The sequence below is a fragment of the Octopus bimaculoides genome, chromosome 14 (genome assembly GCF_046866305.1).
Source record: "Octopus bimaculoides isolate indiv1 chromosome 14, ASM4686630v1, whole genome shotgun sequence".
NCBI lineage: Eukaryota > Metazoa > Mollusca > Cephalopoda > Octopoda > Octopodidae > Octopus > Octopus bimaculoides.
The window spans coordinates 38531172-38557444 of NC_142941.1; the positions used below are offsets into that span (position 1 = coordinate 38531172).

Sequence of the window (26273 nt, forward strand, 5' to 3'; positions counted from 1 at the left end):
TAAGGATAAAATTGTCACTCCAACCAATCTCAGAGACTCTATAAAATATCATGTACTCAACATTCCCTCTTGGCTATATATATATATATATATATATATATATATATATATACACACATACATATTAGGTATGCTGGTACTTGAAAATACCTCATGGACTGATGACCTTGCTCTGAAAATAATACTAAATGCCCCTTCCTCCACCTTAGCTGCCCATCAGCTACCCACTTACGGGCGAAATGCAAATCTCCTGTATGGGAAACATAGGAATGTGAGTAAATTAAGGAAAGAAATAAGTGGGGTGGGGTACGCAAATGTCATGCTGGACATGCTAGAAACAACAGGTAAAGGACAGGATTATTGCAATAACTTCCTTGTAAGATTAAATAGAAGATCAGGTTTTAAAATACGCACATCTCAAACAAGAATGACAGAATAGGAAAAGATAATTTCCATAGGATTTGAGCTGTAATTTAGCACACAGCAAAAAATAACATAATTCATATAGAACTTTAACTCTCTGTGTGTGTGTGTGTGTGCCAAAGGAAGCAATTTTTGCATACCTTTCTTAATTCCCAAAGAATGAAATGTAGTGAAGTTGTAATATGTTAACAGCAGAAGGTCTCCATACATTATAATGAGAAATTGAAAGAGAAAGATAATGCCTAATTCTATGCATGCATGAAACATGGGACGGAAGTGAAAATGACCTTAAAATAGTACGAGACAACTTCATTTCTGAGGTTCTCGGCGTCCCCTTCTCTCCCGCTTTCCCACTCTCTTTGTGTCGGCTCTCTTTCACTTTCACCTATAGAAGATACATAGAGTATGTACGTCAGTGTCTGTCTCTCATCTGCTATCTGTCTTTCAACTTTTCCTTTAGAAACTTGTTTTCTGTTTCTGTTTCTTTCTCTTGTCTCTCTCTGTCTTTTTTCTCATTCTGCATTTCACTCAGTCATTCCATAATAATTAATCTCTTTATGCTTTGAAGAGAGCAGAAATTGAAAGAAAAGAGAAAACGAAAAGGGGAGAGAGAGCAAAGAGGGAAGGAAATAAGAAAGTGAAAGATGTATGGACACGTATATGAAATAAACATGTGTGTGTCTGTCTGCAAGTGGGAGACAGAGTGAGTGAGTGAAGGTGTGTGTTATGATGATGGTTGTCTTTTAAGGTACACACACAAAGAAAATGTGACGTCATCATCATTGCCGTCATATAAAATGTTTACAATAGTTCACTTATGGAAAAGATTATAATTTTAAATTCTTGTAATGCAAATATATCAATAAAAAATAAAGTTTAATTGATAGGAGAAATAGTACTGAATCTTTTGATATTTCATACATCGAAATCAGCAACTCAGTTTTGGAATGGATAAGGAACGCATGCACACACACATACAAATTCTCTTTTATAGATATAAATATACACACACATGTATACATAAATATACATATATATTTACGTACATATTTATGTATACATATTTATACACACACACACACACACACACACATACACACACACACACACACACACACACACACACACACACACACGCACACACACATATATATATATATATATATATATATATATATATATATAAATATATAAAGACTAACATTCATTCTACCACCCATGGCAAGATTTGAATACATGATATAAAGAACTGGTGAAAATATTTTATAGCTCCCAGTCTGATGTTCCTTACAGTTTTGCCATCCTCTGCTCTAGATTGGTACTTTTTTATCAACTCCAAAACAGGAAATGCAAAATTGACCTTAGTAAGATTTGAACTGAGAGGGTAGAGAGCCAGGTCAAACACTGCAAGGCATTTTATTCAACAGTCAAATGACTCTGATTATGTGCCACCTATACAGGGTTGTTGGACAAGATACCTTATGGCAGTATTTCTCAACTATTTTTTTACCTATGGACTCCTTTGATTCCTATTTTACTCTAGTGGACCCTCATAGCCATTTGCTGTATATAAAAAAAGTCTTACTGTATTTTTATGATGAAATATTATTCGGAATTAGTCTTATGCTGCCAACTTAATGTGACAGTCCCCTGAAGAGAATAATACGACTGTTGGTTAGACCTAGGAAGCTGCACCACTTCCTGTCAGCCTTGACACATTTCCTGTTTCCTTATGTTTACAAGAGGGAGATGCTTGTATCCCCCTTGTAAACATAAGGACACAGGAAATGTGTCAAGACCGACAGGAAGTGGTGCAGCCTCCTAGGTCTAACCAACAGTAGTAGTATTCCCTTCAGCAGACTGCCACATTAAGTTGACAGCATACAACTACTTCATCGCATCACTACTGCATAAATCTCTCTGAGAGATTAAGAAATGTATTATTTCTTATTAGGAATTGTTCAAAACAAAGCTTGAAATATTTTGTGTATTGTAGAACTATACCAGATTATTGTAGATAAATTTTAACAGCAAAACCTTAAATGGACCCCACTAAGGGTCACATGAACCCCTAAGGGCCAAATAGATCCCCAAAGGTCTCATGGACCCTAATTGAGAGCCACTGCCTTATTGTGTGCTTTTTAGCACTTTGTATTCTAAATTAAAATTTCACCTTCTATTACTGGCTTCCATGTGACAAAAGGAGCTTTTCGGACATGGCTAACAGTGATTGAGGTCCAATAACAGACAGTTTAACACTTCAGTTTGAGTGACATTTCACATCCAGCAATATATATGATTGCAGACTTTACACGGAGGCAGGAAAATAACTAAGACAGATAAAAAAACAAAAAAAAATAAAATAAAAAGTTGAGAAGGAGTAAGTTGTTGACTTCACACATGTAAAGTTAAATGTTTTGTGTTGTTGTTGTCGTTGTTGCTTGGTCTTACACAAATTCTGGTCAAGTAGCCATTTATTTATATATATATATATATATATATATACATATATATTTATATATATATATATTATTTACATTATATACATTTGACGGATATTCATCCTCATCTTGTTTGTTGTTAACACAACGTTTCGGCTGATATACCCTCCAGCCGAAACGTTGTGTTAACAACAAACAAGATGAGGACGAATATCCGTCAAATGTATATAATGTAAATAATGTAAATAATTCCTCATCTCTTAAATATAGAACTATATATATATACATATATATATATATATATATATATATATATATAGAACTATATAGAACTATATATATATATATATATATATATATATATATATATATATATATATATATATATATATATATATATATATATTTATATATATATATATGTATATGTATATAAAGGAGCACTCCATTGGTTATGACAATGCGGGTCCCAGCTGGTACAATCAATGGAACAGCTTGCTCATGAAATTAATGTGCAAGTAGCTGAGCACTCCACAGACACATGTACCCTTAACATAGTTCTCAGGGATATTCAGCGTGACACAAAGTATGACAAGGCCAACCCTTTGAAATACAGGTGTTACTCATTTTTGCTAGCTGAGTGGACTGGAGCAATGTGAAATAAAGTGTCTTGCTCAAGGACACAGCGTGTCGCTGGGAATTAAACTCACGACCTTACATTCGGGAGCCGAATGCCTGAACCACTAAGCCACATGCCTTCATGATATATATATATGAATATAGATACAGATATAGATAAATGTATGTGTGTGTGTGTGTGTGTGTGTGTGTATTTTGGCTTATATGTATGTGGGCATGTATGTATGTATTTATGTATGTATGCATATATACATGTATGCACATATATGTTCTCTTTGTTTACAGTCTGCACTGAGCTAAGTGATAGACAATGCTGTTTGTTGACATTTCCCAAACAGCAAGTAGCCCTGCACTTTCAAAGATATGTGGAATAAAAATTTCATTACTTGATAAAAAGTAAAAATTAGCAGCATGAAAGACATCCAGACATAAAACAATGTCTCAATAATATGTATTCATCTAACCCATGCTAACATGAAAAAATGAATGTAAAATGAATGAAAGGGCATTCAAAATTATTATACAAATTGTCACGTTTTTTTTCTTTTAAGATGGTAATGTATATAGTTTGAAGAAAATTTAGCTGCTTTTTCTAGCTTGATGACTATTCATTGATCCAAGAATGTTCTTGTAATCTATTTTTACATTCTCTGACTTAAGTGTTCAAATACATTTGGTGACAATGCTGATTTTTTACCACCTCAAAAATATAAAGACATATATATAAGACATATATATAAAGACATATATATTTTGCTCTACCTGCTAGAAAGAGCAGCCATATTCCCCACAACTTATATTTGACTATCTTAAACAGGAAGGACACATTACAAAATGTAATACTAGATAGATATATCATGTCTGAAAATAAGGAGATATGGGCATGGGAGGAAAGGTATTGATTATACATGAGCTTAAGCAGAGTAGAGCTGATGCTAAACAATAGTAACAAATGGATTTGTCAAAGAAATCAATATTTCAAATGAGTTACTTGTGAAATATAAATATTATTTCAAGTGCAATTTATTTCAAATTTATTTGAAAAAAAAAAAAAGATGTAAAACCCACATTTCAAATATTTTATTTTGTCAAAAAATATGTTTCATCCTTTAAATACAGCTGGTTATTTGATTGACTGGCCAATTGATAATTCATCAAATACAAGCAATACATGTGTTTAATATTAGCTGTTTGTTGTATAGATGGCATGGCATCCACTCTGGAACTAAATGTGTAATTGATGCTGGATTATTGAGAATGGAAGAGGAGGAGAAATAGTGGAGTGTTCTATGGTATTTTATGAAAGTCTTTATGTCCTAAATCTTAATCCTAGTCTGGTTGATCTAGCTGATTAGTTCTCTAGGGTTGTTAAAATATATATTAGTATATATGCATCTATCAGTGCAACAGACAGTGCTCTGAGCTGACAATAGTGTTTTTACACTCTTTTGTCTTAAGCAAGAATTTTTCTCCTCGACAAACTGCAGTGTAAAGCTTTTACAGGTTCAAATCTTTCTCAGATATATTTGAATTGGTCTGAAGATTGTATTCAATCTGTCATTGCTTCATGTACCTCCTCACATATATGCTCTGTACCTCCTCACATATATGTTCTAGCTTACTGACCAATGTGCACTATCAGTCAACGATATTGACTGATTTATGATAAAGGAAGTGAAGCTTTCTAGTTATCACAGAGTTGCCTCTCTTGGTATCTGGTACTAAAGAGTTTGAATGCATCCATCTGTCTAATAGAAAACACTCTGAGCTGACACTTTTATTTTTCTTGAGAAGACATTTAACTATACATATTGCAGTTTTGTAATTTCATGTATAAATAGTAGTCACAAAGGATTGGTCAAGTTGAAGTATGGTAGAAGACACTTGCTGATGGTACCATGCAGAAGGATTGAATGTTGAACTACCTGATTATGAAACAAGCATGTTAACCACACATCCATATGTATTTGTTTGTGTGTGTGTGTGGTTATGCTACCTTCCACCGTCCTTGACTAGGCCTATGTATGAGAGACATATTGGTTCATCGTCCTCTACCTGTGCTTGTCTTTCCTTCCTCCACCCATCTCCCCAGTCAGGGTCCACATCTCATCATCATGTAGCATAGCTGTTCATATGCACACATGCACACACACACACACGCATGCACACACATTATTCAAATACATATATACACACACGTATGCATACACATATTGAAAGCTGAAAAATTTTCCAATTCATTATTCTGAATTTTGTAACCTATCTGTGAATGGCTGTAATGAATAGAAGAAGTGCAACAAAGATATATATAGTAGAATATGCAGGAATTATTTTAATGTCCATAATAAGTTTTGATTGGATGTTTTAAAAACTATTGCATCTCATCCACTATCAAAAATATTGGGAAAATATAGTAGGAATGAGTAAGGAGATATAAAGTATACACACAGAAATCAGATTTTGCATGCAGCATTGCTAACCTTAATCAAATTTCTACTAAAGATTATTTGGTGTTGATAGTTTGTTGGTAAGTTAAAGTTAATTAGATTTAGAAACTTGTTTGCTATATTAGTTCTCATGCTCACACTATATACAAATATTGTTATAATTTTTAAAATAGGCATAGAAATTTCGTGCATGGAAAAATTGCATGTATGAGGAGCAAAATTTGAAATGTATAGTGGTGACAGTGTCAATAAAATATAAAATTAGAACTGTGTATAGTATGCAAAGGTAATAATAAAGAGTTAAACACGAAAAATCAGAAAGGAAACAGAAAACAACAAATATTTCTGTGATATCCAACAAGTTTCAGCAATTTCTAAAAGCTTATGGTATTATTTGTTTGGGATTTTGTAATGATAATAAGTAGTTCGAAGTGTGTTAACAAGTTGATGACAGTTCAAATCTTAAATTCAGAGCTCGGAATTTTGGAACAAGATAAGTAATTTCTCAATTATACATAAAAGGCAACCCAATTGCAACTGAAAACTTTGTTTACAATGAATTAAATTGAGCAAAATGCTAGCTTTATTGTTAAAACTTATATTTTTATAGAATAATTTGTATACAGTTTGGGTAAAAGTTGTATTCGTTTGTTTCTTAATTCAAAATAATATCTGAAAATTAATAATAGTAAGACTAGTATTTACTTTTGTATGTAAACCACTTTCCTTACGTAGAACTACTAGATCTTTCATAAATCTATCAAGCTCAAATCAAATTAGACTTTGTGAGACTTTTAGTCCATTGTCTCTATAAATTCCTCTTCCTTTTGCCAACAATCTTTTAACCAAGGTGATAGAGAGAACATCCTGACATTTCACACAATTCAACTCCATCACTTGCAAACAGCCTTGTAAATTTACTCTTTTTGATATTGCTTATTTTTATTCTTCTTTCACTAAGACTTTACTTGAAACATTGGTTTTACGAATATGATCATATGGATTAGCAAATCATAAACTAGTATAATTATGTTTGTAAGAAAACACTTGTACTCTTTTGATAATCCCACTGGGGGTAAAAATTAGAACATTTGATTCATTCTTTGAGGTCAAACGATGGGATTCAATTGCATGAAATGAAAGGAATTTTTATCCAAGATCTTCTTGCATTAAAGATTTTCTTCAATATGAGGAGGGGTCTGGAAAGAAATGATGAACTAACTGTGAAATATGAGAGGAAAACAACTAAATATATATTGAAAAGATCTAATAAAGTTATTTGTTTAAGCTTATTTATTACAATAGATAACAATCTTATAGTTAAATATTTTGGACATTACTTTGATTTTAAAGACAAAATCAGCTTTTAAAAAACCTGCAAGAATTTATACCATATAAATAAAAGTTCCAACAACCCAAAATAATTTTATGTAACTTGTTTCCTTACATGAGTAAGTGCATATCAACCTTATTTTCAGATAAAATCACATTACTGCAATGCAATTCTTTAGAACTTTAGGTTCTCAGAGAAAATAAAATATCAGCATTTATCTGATATTCCAATGTGTAAAGCTAGGAAATGGAAAATTATGTACTACAGTCCTGTATATAACGTAACTGTGAGAACAAAGGAGGCAAGAGAACACCTTAATTTAATCTCTCTTCACTTTTCAGGGAACTACAGATACCAGAAAATCTTTAACAGAAACTTGAAGAAAGTTAGATATGTTAACTTTAAAACTTAGCAAGTTCAATGAGAGATTGTAATTCTAAATGACATTTTAATATAATTATGAAAGGCACTGACAAATGTGGCTTCGTCCAAATATAAGGCTGATATGCACTTGCTAATGTTTTAAAATAAATTACATGTGTGTGTGACTCTCTCTCCCTCTCTCTCTCTCTCTCTCTCTCTCTCTCTCTGACTCACTCTCCTCCTCTCTCTCTATCTGTCTATCTATCTCACTCATTTTCACTCCGTCTCTCTCTCGTGTATGTATGTGAGTGTATGTGTGTGTGTGTGTGTGTGTGTGTGTGTGTGTGTGTGTGTGTGCATGTGTCTGTATACCATTGCATTTATATATGCGTATATATATATCTGTATATGTAAGTGATGCATTTACGCCTTCATATATAACAAATGTATATAAACTCTAGATGTATGTTTATTGTATATGTATGCCAACAAGAGTTGCTTTTGCAAAATGAATACCTGATGTAGTGGCTTTCAACAATATATTCTGTAAGATATACAGAATGCTACTCTGAACTAATACCACTTCCATCACTAATAACAAAGTACATGTGTGTGTGTGTGTGTGTGTGTGTGTGTGTGTATGATATATATATGAGGAGGTTATGAACTGTAGTGGTGTCAATTAGACCAATCACACTGTCTCTGATGAAGGGATATAATAAATATTCTGGAAACAGCTGTAAGACCTTCTATTTATAATTGTTCTAAAATATACACAGCCTTGGTTTTTTTTATCTCATTACGAAAAATAAATCCTTATATATACATATATATATACTTATATATATGTGTGCTTATATTTATATATATATTTACATATATGTGTATGTATATGCTATGTAGTGCCACACTCATGCAATTGGTGATATATTAGTAATTCAGTAGTTTTATTAATCAATGGGATAAGAGTATTCTGGCAGCTGATGTCAACAGGATTTTCATCTCGATTCTTTTTACCTCATTTTGACAAGATGGCAGCTAACTTTTACTTTCCTCTCCTTCTAGCATAAATCAGTAGGTCCACACAAGAGCACAGACTCAATCATTTGTCCATTTATATTTTAGTTGTTCAGAATTTCTCATCATATTTAAGCCAAATATAAAATCTATTCCCATTGATCAATTAGCTAACAATTTTCCAGCTAGAAATTAGCTCATGCTTCTTTTTCATTTTTGAGATTGTTAGTAGGAATACCATTTCTATGGTACTTCTCAGTGAGGTAAAAGATAAATAACTGATACATCAAGAATCAGTGCATTATCTAACACTAGACATGTTCTGCCCTTTGTCTTTAAATTTCCAAATGTTGTTTGAATGGGCTGTGTTATTTTTCAGGTGGTGCTTGTAGTGCCTGTATCAGGCTGGTATACAATACTTTTTCTCAAGACATTTCACTTAAGCTGGCTATCTTTATTCTAAATTCAGTTTCACTATTTTTGCCTTGTGGTTACTGATGCCATTAAACATTTTTTCCATGCAGCTGTAGTCCACCATAACACTGTTTTTTTATGACAGCATGCAAGATTTTAGTCCATTCATGAAATATTTTGCAATAAAAAATGGGAAATGTTTTGTAAAATATTATGTTATATGGTGAGTTATATAATATAAAGTTTATTTTTTTTTAGTATTTTTAGGGTGGTTGTGCCCTTCTTCATTTAGTTATGTTTTAGAACCACATTTTTGTATACAACAGTCCTAATGATTGTGGATTTGTTGAAGAAAAATGCACTTATTCTTTTACTGATGCTTATAGAAATGTGCACGATGATGTCTGAGCCACTGGAATGCGCTTGGATGTGCAATGGGGTGCTATCTTTTGTTCCTTTCTTTTGAAGCGCTTACAGAATTTTGATATCAGTTTGAGTGCAGAATTCAAGGCCAGCAATTTTGAGAGGAGTGGGTGAGGAGTCAATTACATCAACCCCAATACTTGACTTGTACTTTACTATATCAACCTTGGAGGGACGAAAGGCAAAGTTGACCCCAGCTGGATTTGAACTCAGAATGGAAAGGTCCAGAAGGAATTTTGTTATGCATCTTGTTCAACATGCAAGCAATTCTACCACCTATCATATTCTATGCACCCAACCAATTCCATTTTAAATCTATACAGGGTGTAAATTTGCATACAAAAGTATTTGGATCTATTAGCATGCAAAAGCTGGATGTGTGCTGTATATCTACAGTTATAATGTATACATGTCACATTGTTAGGATTTTTCTGGCAGTTTCTGTCACAATAAAAGGTTCTTCTGAAGGTCAAAGTAAACCCATAGAAAATGTATATGAAGTAAGGATAAATAGGGTGGTTGCACTACTGTAATAGGTCAGCTTGAAGATCATTCAACTAGGAACTGTTGTAATAGGATCAACTTTAGTCATATAGTTCTCCCCTCGCTTATCTTTTGTTGTTTATGCAGTACTTTTAAACATAACATCTGAAAACACAAAGACACACATACTTGCACATATGTACACAGTGTGTCTCTCTCTAGTCATTCAATATGTTAGAAATAGCAGCAAAATATCCATTAAACCACACCTTACTTTCTTTAAAAAAAGGGAAGAATATACTGAATAATGTAATTATGCTTATATTGAATAAAAAGTAAACAAGGATAGTCATGGCTCAAATGTTTTGATTATCAGTGTGTTTCACTGAAGCTGACCCAAGGATTTGCTAACAATAACTACAACAATAGCACATGCTAAAACATGTGTATACAAATGTATGTCTGTAAATATGTGAAAATAAATGTATTTGGACAAAGATATGGATATCCAAGAGCAAGAATATCTAGAGATGTTTGCATCTGCAAAAAATAACTTGTTCGTAAACAAATGCAGATAATTTCGTTTATTTGTATCCGAATACACATACAATCTAAATTTGTGACTTTACATTTATACATAGACTGTACGCATAGATGCACATAGTTACAAACACAGACTCACAGACATACTTGCACACTGGCAAACACACACGTATATCATCAACCTCAGCATCTTCATCACCATTATCTTCATTGTCATTGTCATCAGCATTGTCGTCATCATTCTACACCCACATTTTATGCTGCTATCAGCTGGGTGCATCTTTAGAGTCTCAGGACTATAGTTGAAGACTCTTGCCCCAGGTACTTTGTAGCTTTGTAGTGCAGTGAAACTTGAACTAAGACCACATAGCTGTGAAGCATGCTTCTCAATTACACACCCATACTCATGTTTATATATATATATATATATATATATATATATATATATATATATATATATATATATATATATAATTATGTGTATTTCTTCTATCTTAATGAATAAAAATTCTTCTGATAGAATAAATGGGTTAATAGAAACCAATGTAGCAAAGAACACAAAATAACTGTGGTTTAGTTCCTGTTTTTAAGGCAGGAACTCCTTGAAATTTTGGGTATTTGAGTATATTTAAGAATTTAAGGAATGGAGAAAACGCATGTTATAATTGCATACTTTATTCCTACATATGTTTCAAAGGATTACAACCTGTGTGATCCATAGGGATCTTTGATATTAAAATTGTAACCTTCTCATCAGGGAAAGCATGGGAATCATCTTAAACGTAAGACATTATCCCTGATGAGAAGGTTACAATTTTAATATCAAAGATCCCTATGGATCACACAGGTTGTAATCCTTTGAAACGTATGTAGGAATAAAGTATGCAATTATAACATGCGTTTTCTCCATTCCTTAAATTCTTATATATATATATATACACATACATATATATCTACCTATATATGCCTATATATATATATATATATATATATATATATATATATATATATATTAATAATAATATGACAACAAAAGAACAAATGAGACCTTGGTATTATGTAAATAGAGGAATTTATCTATAAATATAATGTGTATATATATATATATATATATATATGTGTGTGTGTGTGTATATGTGTGTATGTGTATGTATGTATGCATATATGTGCATACATATTTACATACATACATATTGGGTTGGTGCATAATTATTGCAGCTTTTCTTCAACAAATTTTATTCAACACAAACAATAGCAATATTTAACAAAAACATCTTAAAGTGTAACTGTAAATATATATTCTTTTAGTTATATGTATATATGTGTGCACATATACACATATACATACGTGCACACACACATGCATATACAGTTGTATATACATCTTGATGTATTTGTATGACAGATGACAACATATTTTGCATCTTTGAATTGCTAAACCAAGGCTTATAAGAACAGGCACTTGTCTAAGATGCTGTGCTGTGTAACTAAATTTGAGACCATGTCCTGGTGAAGCAAATCTCTTAGCTACATGTCTACATTTAACAGTATATCAGCTAACTATCTCTCTTTTTGTCTATGTGTATGTAGAGAAACATAGAACTGTAGAGATACATAGTACTCTAAACAGATTAGAGTTTAGTCTGTCTATCTATGTATCCCTTTCTCTTGCAAACAATCTGTACTATACACACACACATATACATACAGATATGTATATATGCATATATATCATGATTATATAGATCATTAATATGTATATTCAAAAATATATATATATGTATGGATGTATGTATATGTATACATGTGTGTGTGTGTATATATATATATATATATATATATATATATATATATATATATATATATATATGTACATACATATATATATATATATATATATATATATATATATATATATATATATATATATATATATATATATATATATATATATATATACACACGCACACATGTATACATACACAAAGACACAGACACACACACACACATGCACACTCACACATGCATGTATATTCATAGAGCTCATTGATAATCATTAAAATGAACAATATTCCCTGAATAGTATATATGAATATAATATCTTTCCTTTCTTGTTGGGTGTTAATAGAATATAAAACTACTGGATGTTAGAATGATGGAAATAGATGAAATATTAAAAGTGATTTTTTAATAGTAATATGCATGAAATGGAAAGTACTAACTTGCTAACTTTGATGAAAGACTGTGGCATAATCAGAAGAGAATTAAGTCTGCATTGCTAGGAGTTTTATCAAAATATTTATTTTTAAATATAAATTGCAATTTATGGTTTCATTCTAATAATAACTAACCTTTAGCAGATCTGCACAGCATGGTAATGGTTATCTCCATGGGCTTTTAGTTCGAGTACATATTATCATCATCATCATCATTGTCACTGTTGTTGTCGTTGTCATCGTCATCGTCATCATCCTTGCCATCATCATCATCATCATCATCATCATCATCATCATCATCATCATCATCATCATCATCATCATCATTTGACGTCCCTTTTTCCATGCTAGCATGAGTCGGACTGCTTGACAAGAACAGTTGAGCCAGAGAGCTCCACCAAGTTCTAAATCTATTTTTGTATGGTCTCTCTTTGTATGTGTGTATTTGTGTGTGTCTGTGTGTCTGTGTGTACAAATACAGACTGGCAGACAAGCAAATATATATATATATATATATAGATAGATAGATAGATAGATAGAGAGAGAGAGAGAGAGAGAGGTAAATGGAGGCAATATTAGTGTGTCCTTTAAAGCAGTGATCTGGCAGAATTGTTGGGACACCAAGCAAAATGCTTAGTGGCATTTCCTCTGTCTTTATGCTCTGTGACTTTGCCTTCCATGCTTTCAGACTCAATAAACTAAGCACCACTTAAAGTCCAGAGGTTGATGTAACTTACTTAAATCCCTCCTCCAAATTGCTGGCCTTGTGCCAAAAATTTGAAACTAGTATTAAAGTGTCCTTTCCTGGCAGGTCACTGCCTGGCTAGATTTAGTGAGAGGGACAAGCAGTTGCCCATGCAGCAGGTCTCCCTTTTGTATGCTAAAGATGTTGTCTAAGGGAAGAATAAGGGGCAATACAGCTTGGCACTAATTACTCTGCCAAAACAATGTTGGACTGCCTTAGGTACACTTGACTTCAATTCTGGATTTTCTTCTCAGAGCTTACTCCTGAAGCCTTTCCATTGGCTGGGCTTTGCTGCAAGGTAGTAGAAGTTTGAACTTTGAGTGTGACTTTCCTTGAATGATTGCTTTCCCAGGCTGATGATTCTGATCTGTCTAAAGCAATTGTGCGAAACCAGTAATTTTAGAAAGCAAGCTAGGGGATTATATTGATCCCAGTACATTACATGACTGGTATTTTATTTATTGACTTCAGAAGAATGACAGGCAAAAGTTGTCCTTAGCAGGAATTGAACTCAGAATGTAAAGAGCTGGAACAAATATCACATGGTATTTTTGTTTGATACTCTAACAATAATCCTTTCTACTATAGGCACAAGGCCTGAAAAAATTTTTTTTTTTTTTTGTGGGTGGTGGGAGGAGGGTTAGTCAATTACATCGACCCCAGTGTTCAACTAGTACCTATTTTATTGACCCCGAAAAGATGAAAGGCAAAGACAACTTTGGCAGAATTTGAACTCAGAATGGAAAGACATAAAAATGCCACTAAACAGTTTGTCTGGCATGCTAATGGTTCTACCAGCTTGCTGCCTTAATAACTTAATAATGATAGTAATAATAATAATAATGATGATGATGATGATGATGATAATGATGATGATGACGATGATGATGATAATGATAATATAATAATTTATAACAACAATCCTTTCTACTAAAAGCACAAGGTCTGAAATTTGGTGGGAAAGGACTAGTTGATTACATCAACCCATATTTCACTGATACTTCCCAAAAGCATGAAAGGCAAAATGGAGCACAGCAGAACTTTAACTTAGCATGTAAAGACAGATAAAATGCCACAAACCATTTTGCCCAGTGTAGTAACAATTCTGTCACCTTGCTTTTTAATAATAATAATAATAATAATGATAATAATAATAATGATAATAATAATAATAGTAATGGTTTCAAATTTTGGCACAAGGCAAGCAATTTCATGGTAGTTGGGTAAGTAGATTATATTGACCCTAGTGTTCAGCTGCTACTTATATTCTCAAACCTAGAAGGATGAAAGGCAAAGTCAACCATAACTGAATTTGGACTCAGACTGTAAAAGGCGGACAAAATGCCTCTAAGCATTTTGCCCAGCATGCTAATGTTTTTGCCAGTTCACTGCCTTAATAACAACAACAACAGTAGCAATAATAATATTAATGGTTTCAAATCTGCTATTACTTATAAACTTGCAAAAAGTAAATCAACATTAGAAATATCTAAAATTATTGGAAGATATCACCAATCTGGGAAAAAATTTGTTATAGCTCCTACGAAGATATGTAAGAGAGCTGAGAAGGGTCAGTCAAGGACTGTTTCTCAATGTTCTCTGTCACAAATTAAGCGTGAAGTTGTAAAGAAGGTCATACAATTGGAGAACTTTTCAAGCACATTGACGAAACAACCGTGTCCAGAACTAACTGATGTCATCTTCTGAAAAAGGTCACTAAACTGGTGAAATCAGTTAAAAGGCCTTCTTTAAACAATATACTCATACAAACTCATCAAAATTATGCTGCTTTTGCCTTTGGTGGCACATGTACCATGATGATGACGATGATTATATGTACGTGGTGAGTAAAAAATGTGAGGTTTTGCACAAGTGTAAACAAACACCGGCCCTTTGCATGATTTCCACAAACTTTCAATGTTCCAAATTATTAACAAGTAGTCTGATAATCATGAAATTATGGGTCAATGCACTGTCATAATGTCAACTCAAGAATGTGCATATTTGTGATGAATCATTAGTATATGATCTATTTTGATCCATTAGGGAGCCAATCTGGCTATGCATAGGTGATTTTTGTTTAGCAAAATGGAAATAGAACTTAGAAATAGACTTTATATTTTACACATCTCATTGTTCTCTTAGCAAAGTTTATTTTTCATGAGATAGTTTTGGGTCCAGTTCAATGTTCTTTTTCTTTTTTCAATCTCAACTGTTGAGAGAGTTTGGTTTTTTTTTTTTTTTAGTTGTTTTGTTGGTTTGGTTCTGTTACACATTAGTATCCATCTATCACACAGAATCAAGTGCTTGCAGGAATAGGCATGTTTATATGAGGCATGCTTTCGACAGATCCTGATGAACACATCATAGAGAAACTTAATTTCCTTGTTAACATTGGGGTTGCCATTATGCTGAGACCAGTTTGTTTCAAGGATTTCAGTTTTGATTTCCTTCAACTTGGCCTTCCTGAAATTCAAGTTCATGGGGAGTGTGTCATGTTTGATGCTATTTGTGTGTGTTGCTCTCTTTGAACCATATAATTTTGTGGTCAGAAATAACTGTGGGAATGACCTGAACATCGTGAATGAACTCCGTATTGGTGGTAAAGACTAGATCAAGTATGTTATCTCCCCTAGTTGGATGGGTAATAATTTGTTGCATGAGGAAGTCTTTAGTGGTATCGAGAAGAGTATTCATATCTCTCCTTTTCAGTTGTTTAATTCCAGGTTGAATAACCCTCAGGCCAGCTGAGACCAGCAAAATTGAAGTCCTCAGCTAAAAGTACAGTGGCCTGGCCTCATTTGTGGTTTGACTTATGAGTGGCAAAGCATCTTTAAAGTGATCTCCATGGTTAGTTGCATCAGGAAAACAGTAGATAATGCTTATGATCAAATTGAGGTCAATCACATGCATTATTAGTGTATCACACATTGTGTTGGAGTGGGAGAGGAGGACATTTGTTGCCAGGTCTTCTTGGATGAAAATTGCTATTTCTCCTGGTTTCCATATTTTGTAGTGCATAACCTGACATATGAACTTCCCCATCCAATATGTCTGGGGTCAGGGGTGCATTTCACTTAATGCTGCTCTTTCTCACTGTGCAAAGTCTCTAAGATATGATACTTTATTTGATTTGTGAAGTGTGAAAGACTGTGTACATTGGCATTATTATTGAGTTGAGTTTGTGGGTTAATGACAACAATGGTGTGACTGTCCACTGGGGTAAAAAAAGAATTTCCTTGTTTGGGGAAGGGTTGTTGTCTGGAGTTAGTATGGTTGCACTGTTGAATATTATTATAGTTATATGGTTTGCAGCTGTGATTTTACTATTGTACCCAGTAGATAACTAGGAGAATTTTGGGCTTTGATGAAAGTCTGGACTAACACTGCCACTGTAAGGAATGTTTCTACTGTGGATTTGGTGGTGGTTTGGTGTCATGCTTTTATTAGTGCATCGAGTCCTTGGAAGATGAGTGAAGGGACAGTCACACATCAGATATAATCTTTTGTGTTGGGAATAGCAACAGATTTTAGGATTCCGGTCTACATGTGTAGAAGTTATTAATCGTGATTTAAAATTAAGTAGTGGTGGTGGTGTTGTAAAATGTGTCGTTTGGCATTGGCTAGTATTGCTTGTATGAATTATGCATCTCGTCCCAGGTAAATGGGTGAAGCTACACTCACTGCGTATGCATAAACTCTTGCATTAAGAATAGTGGCATATTTTGGGGTTTTGTGTGCTCATAATTTTACTTTATTTACAGTTGCAGGTTTATCATGGAGCTGTCAGGTATATATATTAAGATTGAAATGGACAGTGAGGTGAGGAAGAAAGGAGTGGTTCTTCACTATTTGGAGTAGTAGTAGAGAGGTAATGGTAGTAGCAGTAGAATAGGATGACAATGGCGATGATGGATTTTTTGTGTTATTCTGAGAAAAATTTGAGTGGCCTGGCTGTGGGGAAGAGCTAGAGACTGTGTTGTTTAATAAGTCATCAATTGTTCCAGTATTGAAGAGTGACTTTCAACTATTGTTTAGTTGTGGTAAGGATAGTAGCAGTAGAACATGATGATAATGATGATGATATGTCACTTGTGGTATTTCAAGGACATAAAGAAGTTGATAGGTAAATTGTAAAGGGCTCTTTACTGTAGAGTTTAATATTAATAGTTCATCAATTGTGCTAGTATTGAGGAGTGACTGTGGTTGTTGTTGTTATATTTTTGTTTCATATATATATAATTTAATTTTTGAATGTTGAGGATGCTTTAGTTCGGTAATATAACTTTCTATGGATATTGGGAGTGTTTTCATTTTATTTATCTTAGTTCTTTGTTCTTATTTTCTAAGCCTGGGAAATGTAAGTATGTGGTACAATATTGAATTTTGCACTCAAACAAAATTTTAGGGGTGCAAGTGCACCCCTGCACCTCTTGTTCCTGGGCCCTTGTATGTGTGTGTGTGTGTGTGTGTGTACGTTTATCAATTTGTATTGCATGATTCCTGAAGTGAAACTGAGTGTTGAAACAAATATTGTTGCATTTCAGGATGATCACTTTTCTTTTTATTTTATTGCCAAATAAACACACGCAACATATATTCATTCTTCATTTGTGTATTATTGTTCTTATTTTAATTCATGTCCATTGTCTGGAAATCTTTCCTCATACATCTGTGACCTCTTAAGCAACACTTTCTGTCCTTGTGTGTGCTCCTGCTTCTCTTTGTCCATTCTGTTTAGAAGAACAGAATGGACTTAGAGGAGCAACAGCACACAAGAGGATGGAAAGTGTTGCTTAAGAGGTCACAGATGTGTGATGAAAGATTTCCGGATAATAGACATGAGTTAAAATAAGAACAGTAATAAATGAATTCAGAATGAATATAAGGTGCGTGTGTTTATTTGGCAAAAAACAGAAAGAAGAATGACCTATACAACAATATCGGTTTCAATGTCTGTGTTGCAGGAATCTTGCAACACAGATTCATATATGTATATATTTATATATATATATATATATATATATATATATATATATATATATATATATACATATATATATATACATATATATACATATGTATATATGTATATATGTATGTATGTATAATCATCATCATCATCATCATTATTATCATCACTTAATGTTCATTTCCCATGCTGGCATGGATTTTATGGCTGGATGCCCTTCTTAACACCAACCACTTTATACTCATATGTACACACACAAATATATATATTTATATTCTTTTATTCTTTTACTCGTGTCAGTCATTTTGATTGCTGCCATGCTGGAGCACTGCCTTTAGTCGAATAAATCGACCCCAGGGCTTATTCTTTGTAAGCCTAGCACTTATTCTTTCAGTCTCTACTGCCGAACCACTAAGTTACAGGGATGCAAACACACCAGCACCGGTTGTCAAGCAATGTTGGGGGACAAACACAGACACACAGACATATACATACACATACATATGTATATATATATATATATATATATATATATATATATATATATATATATATATATATATATATATATATATATATATATATGTATATATATATATATATATATATATATATATATATATACATATATACGATGGGCTTCTTTCAGTTTCCATCTACCAAATCCACTCACAAGGCTTTGGTTGACCCGAGGCTATAGTAGAAGACACTTGCCCAAGGTGCCACGCAGTGGGACTGAACCCAGAACCATGCAGTTGGTAAGCAAGCTACTTACCACACAGCCACTATATATATATATATATATATACATATATATGGGAGAATATACAAAAAATAACAACAGACGAGGACAGGTGGTGTAAATAACAAAAGTATATATTAGTATGACGCTCGGGAATACGGAAAGTCTTTGACGTTTCGAGCTACGCTCTTCAACAGAAAGAATACGGAGACAAGGAGAAAAACACGGAGAAAAAAAATTGAATAGTGTTCAGTCAACGGTCAATATATATATATATATATATATATATATATATATATATATATATTCATCAAAACCCAGGAGTCAGCCAGATATCTACTGTGTGCAATAGAATAATCACAGCTGCAAACCATATAACTATAACCTTATTCAACAGTGCAACCATACTATATATATATATATATATATATATATATATATATATATATATATATATATATATATATGTAGATATATGTATGTATGTATGTATGTATACACACACACACAAACATACACATAATCATTTATATATTCCTATTTTGTGACTGTATATTCATATGTATGTATAAAATCAACATGTCATAAGTAAGAAGAAAACAGTGCGTTAAAGGCTTATTCAGAAGGTGACAGACAGCCACCTTTTACCCCGTGTGTATGTATCAGTTTGTGTGTTTTAGGTAATGGAAAAATTATCTACCAACATCATCATAATGATCATGAAGCTAATAAGAGTGGCTTTTACATAGTCATTCAAACTGGGAGAAATAATCAGAAAATCTCCCTCAAAATTAAAAAGAAAAAAATCACTCATCAAAGTAGAAAAATAGAAAGTATATTCAGTAACATAGTCCTATATACACTGCATCTCAAAATAACTTGGGTTGGTCAGAAGATGCCTTTGAACCTCAGGTATGTCCCCTTGGTCAGGGATACCTGTGGCTAAACAGTAGTAGCAATAAGCAGTAGCACCACCAACAGCAACATCATGTCTTTTCCATGCTTTGTATGATGATAATAAATAGTGCCAGCATCAGTCATAACAATAACAGAGTTAATAACAACAACAAAGTAAACAAAAAAAATCCTCAGACAAATGAAAGCAGATAAAACAAACCAAAATAACTACAGATAAAACTGTAACAAACAATATGAGTAGCAATAAGTAGTAGTAGTAGTAGTAGTAGTAGTAGTAGTAGTAGTAAGAGCCAAAGCAAGTCCATTAACAACAAGAAAATAATGGTCAAACAACAGTTAAGCTAAATCATTGATGGAAATAACAGGAAAACCAAAAAGTAAAAAATTAAAATAATAATAAAAAAATAAACATACCACCTGTGAACTTATCATTTATACACCCACCTTGATTCATCCACCAAACACAACCATCACCACCGTCATATCCACCAGTAGAAAGATACACCACTATCCCCCCCCACCCTGACCCATTCCCACCATTCCATCAAAGTTAAACATGTGGAATAGATTGATAAATTCATTAACGAAAAGTGAAAAAATAAAAATATTCGGAGGACCTAACTTGTTTGTTTATTCATATTTAATCAAAATTCTTTACATAAGTTTATTTTGTTTATTTCTTTGTTGTTTATTTTTTTCAATATAATTATTTTCATGAGTTTTTTTTTGTTGTTTTTGTTTTAAATCTTCATTTTGGCTAATTATTCATAACACCTGTAACTGATATGTTGTTATTGTTGTTAGTATTTTTTCCTTACTGTTATTATTATGACTAGTATCGATATTATTATTATTATTACAGGGAATAAATGATATAACGTAATAATATAAACGAAAATATATACAAAAGAAAAAAAAATAACAAAGGAACGAAATGATAATAATAATGATAATGATAATAATAACGATAATAATAATGATAATAATAATAATAATAATAATAATAATAATGATGATGATGATGATGATGGAAACTACAACAACAACAATAATAATAATAAGCAACAACATTTCATAAACTGTCTGAATCCTTATTAAACAAAAATTAACTAAAAGTACCTCCAGACAGTGAGTTTTAGATATATCTTCATTTTATGAATATATATACTTGTATAGGTATGTATGTATATGTGTGTGTATATACATGTGTGCATATACTTAATATATTTGATTACTTTTGTTTTAGTTTTATATTTTTCTTTCTTTTATTGTTTACTTTTTACACAGTTTGTTTTCTGTAATGAAAGTGTATTAAACAATTTATATTTTCTTCTGTAATCTTAAATTAGAAAACAAGAACCACAGGTAAATTTTAAGATTTGGGATGAGAAAAAAAAAAAAATAGAAAAGTATATACTTACAGCGTTACTACCAATTCCATATGAGAGTGTCATTACAAGAAATCTGTATCCGTACATTGAGTTTCACACTCACTGCTGCTGTTGTGTGACAGCTGTATTATATTTCTTGGTCTGTATTGAATTTGTGTATGTAATGTCTGCTGCAGCCAATGACAGGCTTGTTAAGGTTCCCAAGGAAGGGAAACAGAAATGCAGTTGCCAACTGAGTTTAATGTACTTGAATACTGCTTAAGGGAAGATTCATTTACAATTCTATAAACATACAGCCAACACATATTTGTATGTATTTATGAAAATCCATTCGCTAGCTTATTGATATCTGAGGAAAGAAAGAAAAAAGTATCTTTAAATATGTATGTATATATGTTTATATAAGTATGTGTATGTACATGTGTGTGTGTGCATGTGTGTGTATATATGTATATGTGCGTGTGTGTGTGACATATATATATACATATACATATATATATATATATCTGTATATCTCTCTCTCTCTCTCTCTCTCTCTCTATATATATATATATATATATATATATATATATATATATGTATGTATATATATGTGTGTGTGTGTATATATATAAATATTTATATACATATATACATGTATATATGAATATATATATATGCATATATATATATATATATATATATATATATAAATATATATATATATATATATATATATATATATATATATATACATACATACATATATTTAGAAGCAGATATTTGTTAGATAGTTCTGACAATAAATAAAACAATTCATAAAAAAATGTTCTTATTCCTGTTGAAAAGAGGTAATTTGTTGGTTTTAACAATAACTTATTCCTAAAATATATGCTGCTACAGTCTTTCTCTTTCCTTCTTCCCTCTTTTTTTTTTATGCCATTATAATCAATACACATATATAGACAAAAATGAGGAATATTGGAATGCAAAGTCCCCAAGTTATCTGTTTGGATATCTTTCTTGTAATCTGTATTATTGTCCAGTGTTTGCTGATATATTTCTCAGTATGAAAGATCAATATTTTGCATGAAGTTTATTGATTATCATCACCATGAAATAAATAAAAGACCATATTTTTTTATGTCTACTTTTGTATTTTATGTTTTAAAGATTTGTGTTGTTCCTTGATATGGCTTTCAAATAATTTTTGGATTTCTGTTGGTGACAAGAAAAACTCATGAGATTAGTAAGATGATAAAAAGGATATCTACATCATCACACCATTATACAACAGCTTTGTTGGATAGCAATTTGAAAGATATAAATGAAAATTGCTCTATCCTCTTAAACGATATTGATTCCTAGTACATATTCCTATTCTTAATTGGTCCAAGAGTAATGGTTAGAATTAATGGCATTTATTTATTTTTTGTTAATTCTGTGTTTGAAATAAATCTAAAGCAGTGATAATAAATATGAATTATTTCCTCAAAAATATATGACAGCTTGAAAGTTGTCATTAATATAATGGCATATAAGATTTAGCCAACACAAATTAGAATAGTTCTGAAGATATTTGCTTCAAAATTCCCAATCTCATTCTTTTAATTTTTTTGCAGATGCATATAAATATTCATAAGGTTTGCTTTAATAGGTTTAGTTAATTAGCTAACAGGTTTTGCTTTAAATTTGTTAAAATATTCAAAATTTATTAGCAGTTTAAACAAATTGATACCAATTTTGTAATTTTTTAGTTTTTGAAATCATAGTTCGTTATCAAAATGAAAAAGAAACAAAAACAATATGAGCCACACAAGCTTAATACCATTTCTTTAAGAAGTCAATAAATAACTTGGAAGACACTATACTTATGAATCAATAACTTAACTCTTCCCAGTTAAAAATTAATAAACACTTTGATTTTATATTTTCTCACTATTTTTGAAATTCCAATAGCATTAAAGCAAGATTAAAAGCAAGTATATAATTCATCTTTAATCTTTTACTTGTTTCTGTCACTGGATCGGGGCAATGCTGGAGCACCACCTTGAAGGGTTTAGCTAAACAAATCAATCCCAGTTCTCATTTTAAGATTTGGTACATATTTTATTGGTGTCTTTTGCTGAACTGCTAGGGTACAGTGGGATATATAAACCAGTACTGGTCTCATACACACATGCAAACTAATATGTGTGTGTGTGTGTGTGTGTGTGTGCATGTGTGCAATAGGCTTCCTTACAGTTTCTGTTTATGACATTTACTCACAAAGTATTGGTCATGCTGTGATTATAGTAGAAGACACCTGTCCAAGGTGCTGTGTTGTGGGACTAAACCAGAAAGCCTGTCGTTGCAAAACAAGCTTCTTAACCACACAGCCATGCCTGTGTTTGTGATATATATAAAATGCCAAAACAATTGGAGAAAGAAACCTCCAAAGTAAGTAAACTTAATGTTAACATGTGTATAATAGATGGAAACTCTCAGTGGTCCATGTCGTCCATCAGGCAATTTTGATTTCCAATCAATATTTTAAAACTTTGCTTACATTACAAATGATTATATTATTACTTCTGCTTTAATGAAGGCAGAGCTATTGTTTTCAGTTGTGTATATTTGTTTGTTTGTTTGTGGACAAGATATCTCGAGAACTGCTGGATGGATTCGGATGAAACTTTCAGGGATGCTTGGCCTCATGACTGGCACAAACTGATTATATTTGGAGATCGATCTGGTATTGGACAAGGATTCTGGATTATTTTTCTGATTTTTCTGCTTAATTTTTGAGAGCATTCAGGTTCATTTTTAGTATTCTCATTTGTAAGAGCAGTCGAGTTTATTTCAGATATTCTCATTCTAAAAATCATTGGTTAATCGTTGAGAGGACATTGGTGTTGCCTTGATGGAGTTTTGTGCTCTCTGAGTGCTCTTGTTATTAATATTATTAGACAGAATAAGGCTGTGAGCTGGCAGAATTGTTAGCATGCTAGGAAAAATGCTTGACAGCATTCCATCCATCTTTAAGTTCAGAGTTCAAATTCTATCCCCCTCCCCCCAAATTTCAGGCTTTGCACCTATAGTAGAAAGGATTATTATTAATATAAGCTAAATTACTTGAGGTTTGGTGAAAACAAGTCTCCTCAAATCTCAATAGTCTTTCTTAGGATATTTTCAGAATACAGGATTGCATCTTCTTGAAGGTTGTCAATATAAGCCTCAACTCCAGTATCCTTCAGATTCAAACTTTTAGGTGGTAGTTTAGGGATTGTATTAAGTGCATCATTTACCACAGGAGTAATTGTAATCTTTATGTTCCACAATCTCTTCATCTCTCTGGCTAGGTCCTACATTATTTCATATCTGTATAAAATCTTTTTTACATTTTTATTGAACCTTGCACAGTCAAGGTATTACTTCTGAAATCACCCAAACAACGAGATGGATCCATTAATTGGTAAACCAGAAAGTTACTCAATGCTTGGAAAGGAGATTCCACATTATGTCCCCATGTAATTTTGGTATCTTTGGTCTGAAAAAAATTCAAATCCATCATGGAATCATGTGGACTTAATGTTCATAATAAAGGTAAGTATTTTACAACTTCCTGCTTTTTTTCCTTTTGCAACATATCACAAGTCTTTTGTGATAGGAAAAGGTCTGCCCAAATGTTTTTACACTTAAAAGCATTTTAAATGTGACCATCTTGTCTCTCTTTTCTAGAACCTTCCTTTTTTTAAAAGAGTAGGGTGTGATTTGAGAAATATCGAGCTTCTAGTTTTAACAGATGACTACATAGCTTTCTCATTGCTGAAGACATTTTTCATATCGTGTATCTTGGATGATTCCCTTCATCTCCAGAATATGCCAGCAGGAGGAAATGAACCGTGCATTGCTAGCGTACAGTAAAACAACTGCATAGAACAGTGGGATGTTCGTTCTTTATTGTACTTATATTTTTATATATCTTTATTACTTAGTCAGGGGAGACAGAGCAACATCTATCACATTTTCTGTAAGACTGCCAAAAGTGGTAGAGAAAGGGAAGTAAAAAACCCTATAATTCATTCTTGATTCAGAAGTAGGCAGCACATCAAGATATCGAGATTTCCTCAGATTTAGGATTTGCCCTGAATGATTGCTAAAGTATGATTGAGAGAATAACTTGTGTTATTTGTTCTGACACTTTGTACTCTGAGTTCAAATATTGCGGAGATCAACTTTGCTGTTTAACCTTTCAAGATTAACAAAAATGTACTAATCAAGAATAATTGGTTTGTGGAACTGTTAAGAGAGACAGCCAAAATGCTTTACAATATCTACTCCAGTGCTTTGTATTCTAGCAGCAATGCATGCAACAACATTGGCATCAAGCTGCATTGGTTCAAATCTGTAACCGTTGTCTTCAATAAACACTAGTGGCCTGGTGAGAGGAAAACTGTATGCATGGACAACTACCAGTCTTCTTTAAAATTCTTATCCAGGCATGCACATAGGAGTGCAGAAGCATGGTCACATTTAACTGGCAGACAACTCTTTTCATACATGCATACAAACATATATAATCCCCCCTCCACTCAATAGCTATCTCCGCATATTTCTAACATCCATCTCTGTCACTGTGCATATCTCTTTCTAGTCCCTCTGTTTCCTTACCCAGCACATCATCACCCCATTTTCTGATCTATCTACACGTTTGTTATACTGCTACTCTCCTATTGACCACACCTGCACCCTTGTTCCATTCACTGCATTTGCTTCTACACCATTTTTAACAATCTGTCACT

General features: G+C 32.5%; 1 protein-coding gene across 5 annotated transcripts in view; it reads right to left on the reverse strand.

Annotated features, from left to right (window-relative positions):
* The window catches only part of LOC128246972 (protocadherin-18-like), a 216874-nt gene that overhangs the window by 37587 nt on the left and 153014 nt on the right, over positions 1-26273 (reverse strand). For 2 of the 5 annotated variants that reach the window (XM_089363246.1, XM_014924153.3), the window contains exon 1: positions 21541-21844. The exons of 2 other annotated variants lie outside the window; for them this stretch is intronic. The gene's annotated coding sequence lies outside the window, so the exon portion shown is untranslated. Of the gene's footprint in view, positions 1-21540; positions 21860-26273 lie in introns of those variants that run through there. One more of the 5 variants, XR_016244364.1, reaches the window with a different exon arrangement.